This window comes from Pinus tabuliformis, chromosome X (genome assembly GCF_031772625.1).
Source record: "Pinus tabuliformis cultivar Carrire ecotype Pingquan chromosome X, CPIR1, whole genome shotgun sequence".
In the NCBI taxonomy this organism is placed as follows: domain Eukaryota; kingdom Viridiplantae; phylum Streptophyta; class Pinopsida; order Pinales; family Pinaceae; genus Pinus; species Pinus tabuliformis.
The window spans coordinates 236,411,440-236,427,882 of record NC_142308.1 but is presented as its reverse complement, the minus strand read 5'-3'; positions in this window follow the sequence as shown (position 1 = coordinate 236,427,882).

Sequence of the window (16,443 nt, the reverse complement as noted above, 5' to 3'; positions counted from 1 at the left end):
TAATAGTTCCTTTTGTTGCATCAATTGGGAGTTAATCCCAAGCTCTTCAATAATAAACTGATCAATTTTTGGATCATCTTTATGTAGATCAGTTATTTCTTGTATTTGTGTTTCCTTCTCTGCTAAGTTAGCTTGATGTTTTATTTGCATCTGCTCGAACTCTTGTTGGAGCTCAGCTAACTGTGTCTCTGATTGCTTGTCAGATTTTGCTTGCTGTAATTGTTGTTCAAGCGACAAAATTTTATCTTCTTTTTCCTTAAGCAAAATTTGCACCTCTGTTGCTTTTTCAATGGTCACTATTCCTTGCGCACCTGCAAACTATGACAGTCTAGTAAGGTTGGCAGATTGGTCTATGGGTGAGTCTTTCTAGATAATATCCATCATTTCATTATCAGGGGTAGTAACAACAGTAGAATCCAAATTCCTTTTGTTCCTTTGTCTTTTAACAATTGCTTTGTGTTGTGGCCTATAAAACACGTCTAGAGTGGGAATCTCCTGAATTCCCAAAGGAATTTTAGAGGTGGGAGTAACAGGGATGTGCTCTACCTCTTGAGTATTTACAGTCTCCTTTGCTATAATTTCTTGAGCTGCTTTCTGTTGTGGAGTTTGCAACTATCGCGTTTGTTCCTCTGTATGGAGCCTTTTATTAAAGTTGTCCCATTCTTCCTCTCAATCAATTACCAGGGGTTTTATTGGTTGGGTGGAGGTGAAATGGATTTTAGCCTATTTGCTAGCTGAAATTTGCTTAGTTGTATATTTTGTAAATTGGGCTATATATTTTTCCAACTCCCTGCTTCTGCTTTTCCCATTTTGTGATGACTTCTCTGACTCCATGGTAGACTTCTCTTGGGATTCTGCTCCAGAATCAATTTTAGAATTTTCTTTGGAATATCCTTCTATACTTACACTAGGAGTAGGCTCCCTTATTGGTTCAATCAATAATTGGTCCAATGGGACCTTCATTAGCCTCCTTTATCTGTACTCGTAAAAGGTTTCAAGATCTTCACGTTCAAAAAGTAATTGTGCCATATGCTTCAACTCTGTGAAGGTGTTATTCTGTAAAAAGATGTCATCAAATGCATCTTCCTCATTACCGAATACTTTTATTTTTACCATGGTGGTAAAGTCTTTGACAGTGCCGAATGGGTCATGTTTCCTTCCTGGGAATTTATGTAACTACAGAGATAACATAATCTTTACTTCTTTGAATGCATGGCCAAGGTCATGTAATGTGAATGCTCCACACTGTAAAAGGAACGCAGGCCAAATGACATTTTTTTCTTCCTTTAATGTCTTTCTCATCCCTCCCTCACTAGCTGTTTGATAGGCTATCTCTCTAGCCATCAATTTGTCTGGAACATAGTATGGGAGGACATGAGGGGAGTTAATGTTGCCAAATACCCTGATATACGTGAATGTTTCCTCCCCAAACCATCTAGCCACTAGGAGGATATCTACCTCGGCTTCTTTGGAAAACCTGGGGGCATCTTAGTTATAAAGTCGTTTGTGGATAGGGAGCATGAATCCATGATAAATTTTGTAAAAATGTGGTTGAAACTTAGATTCCCACATGTATTTATGGTATATGTGAATGGGAAGTTGATTTTGAACAGTCCACTTCCATCCCATGACAAGAAATTTTGAACCAAAACAAATTGGATCCATTACATAGGAACTCATAAAAAATGGAGAGTAAACCCTCGAAGCAACACTTCTTTTCCTTCTATACTCCATTATTGTTCTTGCTAAATTATCAAAAAAAATTTATGCACAATTCATTATAGTTGCATTTACGGCTGCATCTATTAATGACAGCCATTCTGGGGAGAATTTAGTTCTATCAGGTTTGCCAAATAGTCTACATATCATGGCCGCTCTAAAACTATGAGGGGGACAAATAGATACAGTAGAGTACATATCGTTCTTGTCTTCTTTTATTTTACCCTCATTATTTGACCAGGTCTAGGTGTAGTCTGTTGGGTCCTCATTCTCTTTGGCAAACTTCTCGACGAACTGCTTGTTGTAGATGACTCGTGGCTCTAGTAGGTGGTACATAAGCTGTAGGTTGTCTGGGGTAAAAAATCCCATAACGTCTTGGATTCTTGTCTTGAATTATCTATCAGAGATGTCGGTTTCATCAATAACCCATTTAACCATGTTTGTATAAGGGATTATCTTTTGATGTGTAGTTATGCGATGCAAAAATGAGCATGCTGTCTCAAACATGGAGGCGTTTGAGGAATCACGTTTGTCAACTGTGACCTTCATTTCCAGAATCCTTGGTTGCTCTTCTTCTAGTATATTATACATGGCTTCCCATGTAGAGGTTCCTCCCTCTCTGCTGCATGTAGTATCCGTAAATAGAGGAGTCATTTCTAATTTCTCAGATATGACTACCTTGCCTTTCTTCACCATTTCTCCCAATGGTTTTCTCCATGGATTTTCCTTGAAAGTGAAGAACAACAACTATCGGATAAACAAAGATGAAAACGAATGTGAAATGGAATAATGCAGATAAATTGTAAAGGTGACAAGAAGGGAGTTGTATTTGAACACACATAAGAAGATATCACATCACGTTAAATGACTTTTCACACATAAGTGAAGTTAACTCTCACTAAATGCCCACTAATGCTTCGTTATCTCTTAGTTTTAATGCTCATAAATGTCTGCATCGTAAGTCAGGAAGAAAGATTCTAGGATGGCGAGCCTTTGAATTGCGATAATGGCGATTTTGTGATTTGTGAAGCAATATTGCAGATTGCAATATCGCATTATGCCTTTTCGCTTTTCTTACCCTCCCTTGCATTTCTACGAGATGCGATGTGCGAGCTGCTCATTTATTGTCTCAAAACATAGCTACTTGTCAGGTTTTTCTATGTAAAGACATTTTCTAATAAGCGGTGGACCTAAACATTTGCTCGTAATATATCCAAGATGTGGGTCCAGGTCTTGATCACATTTCGCAATATCAACTGATGGTAAGTTTGGGGTATTCTTTTAAATTCTCAAAATGTGATGCGTTAAAGGTTACGATGCCATCACAGTTTCGCATTTCGCTTGTTTTGATATAACATTTTATGGTGGGCCCTTCATAAATAGTGATATGTGACACCAGACTTGGTTTTGATGAGAAAAACTTTAGGACCTAGTTTATATCAAAAATATGATAGTTTCGAGGTATAAAGCGTGGAGTCATGTTTTAATTAATTTTCACTAGATTTGGTGGGTTAGCAAGGTTTTTGATGATGCTTAATCATGTGATATGCGGTAAGGCAAGCATTTAGTAGTTCATTTGGAAAAAGGGTTTGATTGATATCTTGCTCTATTCCAAAATTAAATAAGAAAAATGCTTAAATGCTAAGCTTATTTTTGGAAGGATTTTTTTTAAAGAGTCCCCATTTATTAATGTAATATTAACTACTACTATTAATAAATCGGGGGTTGTTGAATAGCACAACAATTGGTGATTCACTTAGAAGAACCGGTTATCTCTGAGAGTTTTTTGAAATTTCTAAAAACTTCCAAAATAAAAATAGTTTTGAAAATAAAAATTACATGGAATATAAGGTAAGTAATACTGCTCATTAATAATAAAACAACATCTACTTAACTATGATTCTTTTGATTATCCTTTTCTCATAAGAAAGTCACTTTGTCTACATCAGTCATTACTTGGTTTTAAGGATAAAAACAGGGAGGCTCTTCTTAGATTAGTTTTTGGTATACTCAATTGTCATAGGTAGAGCCTCTGCTACCAACAGGCATTCATAGCCTCGATGGGGTTACCTTTTAACCAACAATGATTTAGTATCCCACCTAGGTTAGAATGCAATTTTAAAGATAAGCTCATTTGTATACTTATTTCTTTCTTTATTTTCTGAAGTAATTCTTTCTTCCTTCAAATTTTCATCTTTTATCTATTAAAGGACAATATCTTGGTTTGGTGACCGAAATTGACAATTCCATTCACTTGATTTATAACTTAACTGAACAAGTCGGCTCTTGATGAGACCCCTTGTCTTTTGATTAATATAATTTGAAGCCATTACCTTGTTTTGATATACAGTATTGGTAATGTCAGTCAGTTATAATCTTATGATCATGGTAAGCTAGCTCTTGATGAGACCTATTATCCTTTCAGTTTAATTATATTTTAGAATTACACTCTAAAAATGAAAGCTGATTAGGTGGGGAGAATCATTGGCTCCTTATGAGCTTCTGGATCACAATTGTAGAGTTTAAAGATGCTTTTCTTTAGAGAGACTTTGCTATGTTATTGATACTTTTCTTGACTGATGTAAAGGAAATATTTCTTTCTAAAGCTAAGTTTCATCAATGATAAGATAATTTTTAGCAGAGAACAAGCAAATTTGGAGCAATAGATCTTAACTATATATTTCGTATGTGAAGATTAATTTCATAACAATCCTTACTTACACAAGCAAAAAGTTAAAATTAAAAAGAGACTATCATTTGTAAATCCAAAAGTAAATGTTTTTCAAATTGTATTCTTCTTTCTAAAAACTAAAATAAAAGCAATAATATACAGTGAACAGAAGAAATCATCTTCTATGGAAAGTACTTCTTTAAAATCTGCCCATTAACAGGTAGAGATTCTCTATTACCTAATAAATCTTGTAATAGAAAATTTGATGGCCCTATTTGTTCCACAATCTGAAACAAGCCAAGCCACATTTGTTGGAACTTGGTATGCTTACCTTTCTCTTCATGGGCTTTATCCCATTTCAGTACTAGGTCTCCGAGTTGAAAATATTTTGAACTTACAAAATTTGAATCAAAGGAAGCTTTGACTAACTGTTGATGATGTGCATGTGTGATTCTGGCCGTCTCTCTTTCCTCTTCAAGCTTAAGGATTTGTAACTGTCTAACTTGCATGGATGAGGAAGGAGTTTCTTTAATGAACTGAACTAAGGCTAAAGAGGGAATAGCTACATTTTTAGGTAAGATGACTTCCTTCCCTGATCCAGGTGGATATTGGTGGCCACCTGCCAAGTCCACCTAGACCCCCACCATTGTCTTTCTCAGCATTTTCTGTTTCCTTAATTGTAGCACAACTTACTATTTTTAGCAGTTTTTCGGGTCCTGAACTTCCGGAGCCGTTTTGAGGCCCTAAACGACGTTTTTTGGGGAATCCAGGGGCAACATGGGTCCATGGAATGGACCGATGTTGCTTGTTCCAACAATGATAGTGCTCAGATAGATCTTTCTAATGAGCTATTGTACACATCAAACGGAGATCATATGCCAAAGTTACGACCCCGGGAAGTTGATGTACCAACTTACCCCCAAACGGGGCCCACAGTTTGGCATTTCATCTCCTAGGGTTAGGTTTTGGAATGTTAAGGGTTTTCCATTGTTTCTCAACAATAAATAGGCCTTTGAGCCTCATTGTAACATAGTTCAGAGGCATGTAGCCATCACATCTCTTCTCAGAGATAAGCTACCATCACCCTAGCTGGTTTATTTCCATTTCTGGTTGTAAGCATATTTCAGTGTTTTCCATTAATGAAATGAAGTATTATTTCCGCTGCATCTTTGTGTATATGGTTATCTCTGTAATTTGTTGCATTCCTGTTTAAATCCGGATCAGTGGTATCAGAGCGGTCTGCTTTTTCTCTGTTTTTCTTTGCATGTCCCCAACAAGGTCGGGATATAAGGAGTTAGGGCTTGAACTAGTTGAACCCTTGCAAGACCAGCCTCACAAATCCCGACGGCCTCCCATGGCGGACGAGAAGAAAGACGAGGGGGCAGGAGATCCCATCAAAATCTTGCTCGAAGAAGCCCTCGAGCGACAACGGAACTCGATGATGGACATCTTTGCCCAGATCCTTCAGCGGCTACCCAGAAGCAACGCATCGGCTTCCAGCAGCTACCCTGGAAATGCCACACCCTTTAAGGTACAAGTTAATTTTGAAATCCCCATATTCGAGGGTCAGATAGACGCAGATGCCGTAGATAAATGGTTAAATATGCTAGAGGGTTATTTTTCTGTTCATGAATTTTCGAGTCGGGAAAAGATTGTTTTTGCTCTCCTCAAAGCAGCCCCCCACGTCAAGGACTGGTGGGAAACCTAGTGCGAGCAGAAGGATGAAAGTACTGGCTCACTATTTTCAGCCGCACCCACCTGGGATTCGTTCCGGGATGCCATCAAGGAGCAGTACTACCCTGTCGGGAGCTATGAGGATGAATACATAAAGTGGACCACGCTGCGGCAGCGAAGGGACCAAGACGTGCCGGAGTTCACCAATCTTTTCCATACCCTTCGCACAAAGTTGGGTATCAAGGATTCGGAGCAACATTTGATACTCAAATACCGGGGCTGCCTGCACAAGTACATCCAGGAAGAAATACAATTCCTAAACATCCCCTCGCTCGGCGCAACATACCGGTATGTCATCAAGGTCGAGCAGAAGTTTAAACAAAAGAAGCGAGACTTTGGATCTGCGAATCCAAAGCAGGGGAAAGGTGCCCCTAAACCACAGAACAAAGGACAAAGCCAAGGCGGGACAGCCCAAGACAACCAGCCGAAGCTGCAAGCAAAGAACAGTGCCGCGAAGCTGAGAAAGGACACTAGAAAATGGTGCGAGTTCCATAAGAGCTCCACTCACAACACAAGTGAGTGTCAGGCCAAGCAGTCACTGGTGGCTAAGCTAAAGGTTTCAGAATCAGATGCATGTTCCGACTCTGAGTCAGAACCCGATAAGGGGTATGAAAAAGGGAAGCAGATCATTGATGCGGACCCCAGCGCCACTGTTGCTACCGCAAAGATCCAGAAAAATGAACCCGAAGATCCAGAGGAGGAGGAGCGTCTCTTCCACTCCCAGATGTGGGTAAAGGGCTCCCCGATACAGTTCATTGTTGATAGCGGGAGTCAAAAGAACCTCATTTCGGCAGAGGTCGTGAAGCGGTTGGGCTTACCGACCACAGCACATCCACAACCATACACCATTGGGTGGCTTCACCAAGGACGAGATCTTCGCGTGAGCCAGCAGTGTCGCCTTCCATACAACATCAAGCCCTTCACGGATGAGGTATTGTGTGACATTGCTCCCCTTGAAGTTTGTGATGTATTACTAGGACAACCATACTTGTGGAAGCGACATGCTGTGTATGAATCAAGGCCCCGTGTTGTTATTATTACATTGGGAAATAAGTTGTTCAGGATACCAGAGGTAGCACCACCTACCGCCCTCTCTTTGATTACTGCAAAACAATGCAGTAAGATCATTTCCAAAACCAGGAAATTTGTTTTCCTGATGATACGCCCTCAAGGAAAGAAGAAGACAGTGGCCGCGGCCTCCAAACGGGGCCCCTCTGCACGACAACTACAGATGGACAAGATTGTGGAGGAGTACGAGGACATCTTCACCTCCCCGGCAGGGGTTCCTCTGCACTGTCAAGTCAAGCACTCCATCGATCTGACCCCAGGTGCGCCACTACCCAATGGACCAATTTATCGGCGCTCCGTTCTGGAGAACGATGAAATCAAGAGGCAGATTCAGGAGCTCCTACAGAAAGGTCACATCCGTCCGAGTTCATTGCCCTGTGGGAGCCCGATCGTGTTGGTACAGAAGAAGGATGGGACGTGGAGACTCTGTATTGACTATCGGGCGCTGAACAAGATCACTGTCCATAATAGGTACCCGATACCGCGGATTGATGACCTCCTAGACCAACTGAAGGGGGTGAAATATTTCAGCAAGATCGACCTGAAGTCGGGATATCACCAGGTACCAATCGAACCCTCCGATGTGTGGAAGACTACCTTCAAATCCAAGGAGGGCCTCTTCGAATGGTTGGTCATGCCTTTCGGATTGACGAATGCTCCTGCAACCTTTATGAGGCTAATGGATGACATCTTGCGGCCATTCACCAACTCCTTTGTCGTAGTATACTTGGATGACATTCTGATCTTCAGCCAGAGTTGGGAAGAGCACCTCCACCACATCCAACAGGTTCTCCAAACACTGCGGCAACACAAGCTATGTGCCAATTTGGAGAAATGCACTTTTGGCATGACCCAGGTTCAGTATCTGGGATACATCATTGATGAACAGGGGGTGCATGTCGATCCAGCCAAGATCCAAGTCATTCGGGATTGGCCCTCTCCAACCACTCTAACAAAGCTCCACAGCTTTCTAGGCCTTGCCAACTTCTACCGCAGGTTTGTGTTGGGGTTTTCTCATATTTCTTGGCCCTTGAGTCAAGTCACCAAGGGCGGGGCGAAAGCGAAATTCTTTTGGTCTGAATCTCAACAGAAGGCATTCAGGGAGTTGAAGGATCGCCTCTGCACGGCACCAGTGCTCGCGTTACCAGATTTACAACAACCATTTGAGGTCGAGACAGATGCCTCTGACTATGCTATTGGGGCAGTCCTTACTCAACATGGACATCCAGTGGCATATCACAGTGAAACACTTTCAGACACAGTCCGGAAGTACCCTACTTATGATAAAGAGATGTATTCCATTGTACAGGCCTGCCGACAATGGAAGCATTACATTTTGGGGAAGGAAACGGTCATCCACACAGACCACCGACCTCTGCAGTTCATACAGACCCAAGGGAAATTGCAGAATGATCGCCATCAGAAGTGGTCTACATACCTGCAACAGTTTCACTTGAATATTAAGTATAAAAAGGGCAGCACCAATAATGTTGCAGATTGCCTCAGTCGACCACCGATCATGGCGCTAACCACCGTGCTCAACTCTTGTGGGCACGAGACTTCTGATTGGCCACTTCTCTACAAAAGCGACCCAGAATTCGGCCACACATACCAGACACTCTTGGAGGGTCGGCAGGTTGCAGATTTTCACCTCCAGGATGCCCTATTATGCCACCTCGGTCACCTTTGTGTTCCTTCAAGCGAGCGTGCCAAGATGATTTGGGAAGCACACTACAGTCGGGCTGCTGGGCATTTCGGGGTCGAGAAAACAGTGGCAGTACTGCAAAATTATTTCTATTGGCCGAATCTTCGACATGATGTTGGGAAGTACATCCGATCATGTACTGCCTGTGCCATTGCCAAACTGGCCATTAAGAAGCACGGCCTCTATACCCCGTTGCCTACCCCTAGTCGACCTTGGGAATCCATCTCCATGGATTACATGTCGGGCCTTCCTTCCACTAAGCATGGAAATGACTGTGTTTTTGTGGTCGTCGACAGGTTCTCGAAGATGGCCATTATGGTGGCCTGCAAGAAGAATATCACAGCAGAAGCCACTGCTAAACTCTTCTTTGAATGAGTGTGGGTGCACTTTGGGATCCCACAGTCTATCATCTCAGATCGGGACAGTCGGTTTCTCAGCACATTTTGGTCCAGTCTCTGGTCAATGCTGGACACCAAACTCACGAAGTCCACAGCCTTCCATCCTCAAACTGATGGCCAGACAGAGGTTGTCAATAGGATGATTGTGCACATTCTGTGCCTGTATAACTCAAAGCATCCACACACATGGGACGAGAGCCTCCCCTATGTTCAGCACAGCTACAACTGAGCTCTTCACAGCTCCACTGGCCATAGCCCTTTTCAGGTGGGTTTGGGATTCCAGCCACTATGCCCCATTGATGTGGCCATGCCACTTGCAGCTACTCACATGAATTCAGCTCATGTCCAGTCTGAAACAGATAAGGCCACCAGCTTCATTGAGCGCATCCAACATATTCGCCAGCAGGTCCATGACATTCTTGAGAAATCAAATGCCAAGTACAAGCAGCGACATGATCAACATCAGGTGCCACACAAGTTTCAGGTGGGCGACAAAGTCTGGTTGCATTTGCAAAAGGAACGCCTTACTGGAGCCTATCGGAAATTGAGACCACTCCGATATGGTCCTTACACCATTACTAAGGCTATGGGAGACAATGCATTTGAGCTCAGCATTCCCCCATTCCTTGGCCTGCACCCAGTGTTCAATGTGGACCGCCTTCGGCCATACTTTCCACCATTGCTAGACACATCCGACATTGCAGAACAGCTCAAACCCACAGAATTAAATCCAGATTGCATGGAACAAGCTGCAACTGATCGGATCATGGACACACAGATCAAGAACACTCGCCAACAGAATATTCAACTGTATCGAGTTGTCAAAGCAGGCCAACTCCTTCAGCAGGGCAAGTGGCTCACCAGGGAACAAGTTCAGCAGAAGTTTCCTCATCTCATGGAGGAGCTCAACGCAATGGGGACCATTGCTTCCTAAGGGGGGAGGAATGATCCAGGTGGATATTGGTGGCCACCTGCCAAGTCCACCTGGACCCCCACCATTGTCTTTCTCAGCATTTTCAGTTTCCTTAATTGTAGCACAACTTACTATTTTTAGCAGTTTTTCGGGTCCTGAACTTCCGGAGCCGTTTTGAGGCCCTAAACAACGTTTTTTGGGGAATCCAGGGGCAACATGGGTCCATGGAATGGACCGATGTTGCCCGTTCCAACAATGATAGTGCTCGGATAGATCTTTCTAATGATCTATTGTACGCGTCAAACGGAGATCATATGCCAAAGTTACGACCCCGGGAAGTTGATGTACCAACTTACCCCAAACGGGGCCCACAGTTTGGCGTTTCATCTCCTAGGGTTAGGTTTTGGAATGTTAAGGGTTTTCCATTGTTTCTCAACAATAAATAGGCCTTCGAGCCTCATTGTAACACAGTTCAGAGGCATGTAGCCATCACATCTCTTCTCAGAGATAAGCTACCATCGCCCTAGTTGGTTTATTTCCATTTCTGGTTGTAAGCATATTTCAGTATTTTCCATTAATGAAATGAAGTATTATTTCCGTTGCATCTTTGTGTATATGGTTATCTCTCTAATTTGTTGCGTTCCTGTTTAAATCCGGATCATTCCCATAGACCAAATTAAAAGGAGAAGTGCCAATGGAGGCTTTCTGAGTTATTCGATCTGCCCATAGAGAAAACATCAAAGACTTATGCCAATTCTTCTGCCTTTGGTCAACAATTTGTTTAATAATCCTATTTAGATTCTTGTTGGTGGATTCAGTTAACCCATTTCCTTGCAGATAATAATTAGCAAAGTATTTAAGCTTAAAAGATCCTTTAAGAGAAAATTATGTCATAGTATTGCCTAAAAAATAAGATGCATTATCAAACATCAAAGAAGATGGCAGGCCAAATCTGGTAATGGTAAATTGATCTATGAATTCAATAACATTTTCAGAATTTGCTACCTTGAGTGGAATTGCTTCCACCAATTTGGTGAAATAATTAGTTGATGTAAGGATATATCTATGCTGCTTAGAAGAATGAGGAACGATCTCACCTATTATGTCCAATCCCGATTACTCGAATGGTTGGTCAATGTTGACTGGGTGTAATGGTAATGCGGGTTTCCTTTGTCTTCGAGCAGCTATCTGACAAATTTTACATCTCCTTACATAACTGTGTGCATCTTTGAATAATGCTGGCCAGTAATAGCTATCATGCAGGATTTTATGTGTGGTGGTATCTCATCGAAAATGACTGCCAGCTAGTCCATCATGAAGTTTCTGCAACACCTTCTCTGCCTCAGGTTTTTCAAGACATCTAAGTAAAACAGAATCATAATTTATTCTAAACAGCACATCATTGACAATTTGATGTTGTCTAGCTGTTAAACTCAAGGCCCTTTTATTTGTGTAATTTAATTGCATCGGGGCATATCCATTTCTCATGTAAAATATGATATCAGCATATCTTGACTCAGTGTCATTAAGGATTACCTCATAGACTTGTACATTATCACCTGAATGCTGTAATGTTGATAGATTTGATGCTTCTGCCAACATCCTACAAAAACCTTAACCTTTTACGATTTTTGCTTGTCTGATTTCGATGTTATATTCTTGCAAAGTTGTAACCCAATTTGCTCTTTTCTCACCTACATCCCTTTGTATTAACATATTTATCACTACTGAGAATGGTACTTTTACTTTGGTGTGGGTTTTGAGGAGAAAAGGTCTGAAGTGTTTTATCGATTTGAAAACAACAAAAGATTGTTTTTCAACATCTGAGTAATTCAGTTCAGCTCCTTCCAAATTGGTGCTAAGGAAAGGGATTGGGGCTTCAGTTTTTTCTTCATTTACTTGTGTCAATATGGCTGCATATGATTTGTCGGAAGTGAAAGCATATAAAATGAAATGATTTGAATCGGCGTTGCTAAAGATGGGGCATTTATGATTGCTTGTTTGATCAAGTTAAAGGTTTCATGTTCTGAGTGTCCCCATTTAAACAGAGATTTTTTCTTTATCATGGATTGAGGAGGTAAAAAAATTATTGAGAAGTCAGGGACAAATCTTTTAACAAAATTTATCTGACCTAGGAAAGATTTCACTGATTTTTTGTTATGTGATAAAGGTATTTCAGGGATTTCTTTAATTCTATCAGGGTCAATATTAATCCCTAATTTGGACACAATGAATCCAAGGAGTTTTCCTTCACTTAATGCGAAAAAATACTTCTTGGGATTAAGAGAAATCCCATACCTTTGGCAACGTTCAAAGATTTGCTTCAAATCCCTTAGATGATTACTGCGCTTTCTGGAATATACAGTTATATCATCTAAGTAGATTACTACTAATTTGTTTACTAAAATTTTGAAGGCTATGTCCATGGCTCTCTAGAAAGTGGCACCGGCATTAATCAGTCCAGATGGCATCTTTTGATAGGCGTAAGTTCCCCATTTTGTCCTGAATGTAGTTTTCAGCTGGTCATCTAGATGTACTAAGATTTGATTATAACCTGAGAATCCATCCAGGAAAGACATTAGTTCTGAGCCTGCAACTGATTGAAATATCTGTTCCATAGGAGGGAATGGGAAATTTTCCTTTTGGCAAGCTTTATTGAGGTTGCAGAAGTCTATACATATATGAATACTACCATTATTTTTTCTGGCTGGGACAAGATTGGAGACCCACCCGAAATGTCTGACAGGGAAAATAATCTTGCCTTTCAGCGGTTTATTCAATTCAAATTTAATCTGAATTTCTAAATTAGGATGGATCTTCATTAATTTCTGCTTAATAGGTCTTTCATCAGATGTCGTGGGAATAGTATGTTGAATAATAGACGTGTCATATGTCTTAAGATCTTCATAGTTCCATGCGAAGACATTCTTATACATCTTCAACAAACCTATAAATGTTGATTTTTCATCTGATGTAAGTCTGAACCCTAGATTAATATTTTGAGGCTTTAGGTCAGTCCCAAGATTAATTAATTCAAACCTCAGAGTTGAACTCTGAAGTTTTGAATTGGTGGGTTGTTTAAATCTGTCTTTGAGGTCATACAAATCTTACAACTTAACTACAAATTTTGGTATAGCGTTATTAATTGTTTCTTGTTTAAGTTGGTTATCATGCTGGTCTTCATCAACTATCTAGTCATCATAAGAGCCTTCTGAAGTCAGGAAGCTTATGATATCTGGATCGTTATTAAAGAATCTCCAGTTGGTGATAATATCGGGAATAGAAGGCCTAAAAATCAATTCAATGGAAAATTGATCAGGGCTATAATCCTTTGGTGGAATAAGATTGGAAGCGACATTAGCTAGAATATTGGCATTAGCATTTTGGAGTCTTGGAATAGGGGAAATATTAAATGTTGTAAAGTGAGAGGTTAGGTCTTGGACTAACAATTGATTGTGTTTCAAATGTCTTGACAAACAGTGTATAGTATTTCTCACTTACTTTATTACAATTTCTGAATCTCCAAATACTTGGAGGTGTTTGATATTAAGGCAAATTGCCTTATACAAACCTTGTATTAGTGCTTCATATTCAGCAGTGTTGTTTGTGCAATCAAATTTAACTGTGCATGCTAACATAGTCTTTCCCCCCTATGGGCTAACTAGTATGCATCCTTCTCATGCTCCATCATTGGATTTAGATCCATCAAAAAATAATTTCCAAAATAAAGAGGTAACTACAGGTTTATCTACAAAATTTACGCATTTAAAAGTTTCTGTTTGGGAAAAAATTTCAACTTGAGATACAACAGAGTTTTCTAAGAAAGATGAAGTGTAAGAATTGAAATTTCCTAGAAACGATTCTACGGAGTAGTTTCCGATGATATTGTTACTATACGTGACTAGTTCATTTTCTCCTTCTAGCTCTGTGACTATGTACTTTTGATGTTTCTCACGACCAACCCTTATTTGATTTGGCTTTGGATTATGGGGAAGCCACATGTGAGACCAGTCAATTGCAAAATAACCATGAAGTTTTTTTGACTAGTCCCTACTAAGGATTAAGCCATAGAACTTGGGAATATCAGCTACCAGTATGTCAATGACTTGACAAACTTTAGGATTTGATGAAATTTTGATGGTTACTTGATTAATTTGCCCAACAAATTCGACTTGAGATTGATCTAACTGTAATATATGTACATTAGATTTTTGAGGCTAAACATTCAACTTTGCATAAACTGTTCTAGGTAAGATGTTAGATGAAGCTCTTGAATCAACTAAACAGTTGTGTAAATTCTTATTAAAGACTTCAAAAGTAAAGAGAAATGGAGGAGTATGAGACTTAGATCTTCCTCCAATTAGATCGTTGTCAGTTGGATCAATCTTGTTTAAAGAGGTGCTAGGGTTCCTTCCCATTTCTTGGGTGGCTTATGAGATCACGACAACGAGAAGAGGTGCATTAGGTACTGCTTTGAGTTCCTTAAGGAGTAGCTTCTGTTGATGCTTCAATTTTCTAAGCTCATTAAAGGTGATGTTTGACCTATTTTTCTTCATATCATCAACAATATTATATTCCATTTCATCAGAAACTATCAGAGTTTTAGGTGAAGGTGAAGAATCCAATTGAGAAGGAGTAGTTTGGGTGGATTTTGATGAAGAATTCTTACCTGTTGTTTTGTCCTTGGGAGGAGGCATTGAAGCCTTCTACATTGGATTTCTTTGTGACAAATGAACAGGGTTTTCACTTTGGGTAGCGAAAGGCAATGCTTCTTGGGTTTCCTCATTGGAAAGGATAAAATACCACATTCCTTGTAACTTTGCCACTTCTTCATCATCTGTTTGTTCTTCATTTGTTGAAACTTCATCCTCCTTTCCATCTGATTCGACATTTGATATAGCATTTGGAGGTTTAGGATCAGCAGGGGAATTCCTTTTAAATGGTCTAAGAGATTTCTTAGAGGAAGTATTTGCTACCTTCTTTTTGATATCAACCCTTTCGTTAAACATGGTCTTGAAGACTTCTTGTAACCCTTCAAGGTCAAAAGGATATTTAGGTGGTTTCTTCTTGGAGTAATCCCTAAAATTCACTTTCTTATATTTTTGTTCTTCTAATGCGTTTTTCTTTTCTACAGCTAGAATGCATTTTTTTGCCTCTTTCATATTTTCTGCCAAAGTGAGTTTGGAAACTCTATCAATGAAAATAGTCATGTTTGATGGTACAGAAGAAATATACCACTCATTTTGGACCTCATCACTGGGCTTAGACACCGTTGGTATCTTATTCAATAATTTATTGAAATGAGAGTTGAAGCCTTTAATGGGTTCTTTCAAGTTTGGCTTTCAAATTGGAGAGATCATTGATTAGGGTAGATGTGGATCTATCATCTCCAAATCTAGTTAAAAACTACTCTTGGAAAGCATCCCAACTATTAATAGAACCTGGTGGTAATGAGAAGTACTATGATGCTGCTGCTCCTTGTAAATTTTGTTGGGTTGTGTTATATTCTTTCCACGACTAGCCCACATAGTTAACCAGGGGGTTAGAAGGGGGGCGGAGCCCCCCTTTTGTTTCGCTGATTGCATAGCGGAGGGAGTCACAAGGGGTTTGGGGGGTGCAGGTAACCCCACTCTATGGGATTTGGGGCAGCGCCCCATAAAATTTTGGTTTTGGACCCTATATCAGGTTGGGTGGACCTACCTATGGTTTTGTGCATGTTTTTTGCACATGGTTTTGGACGCGATTGTTTTCGGTCCCTGGTTTTGGAGGTGATGGTTTTTGGTCCATGGTATTGGATGCTTCAGCATGTATCAATATGTATTGTAACATTGAAAGGAATATAATGAAAAATCAAGCTGGTAGTCTCGGTTTTGGGATCCAAGGGAAAATCTCTGTATATATGTGTTTTATGTGTTATTCTCTCGCATTGTTTATTTTCTGTGTTTTAGAATTCGTATGCAAGTAATTTCTGTATGGGGTTAGAACCTATGTTTGGTTTCAGAGTTGTTTTGGCTTCAAGTGGACGCCTTTACTGCTGAGGGGTTTCGCTCGGGCCTGTGGTAGACCCTGTTCAGTAGGAGATTTGTGGGATCGATTCTAGTAGTGAAAGAAGATGGTGAGCAGTGGAAAGATAGAGATCAAGAAATTTAATGGTCAGAGTTTTGAGTTGTGGAAACTCAAGATGGAGGATCTGTTGGTGGATAAATATCAGTGGATCGTGATAGATCCAGGTACT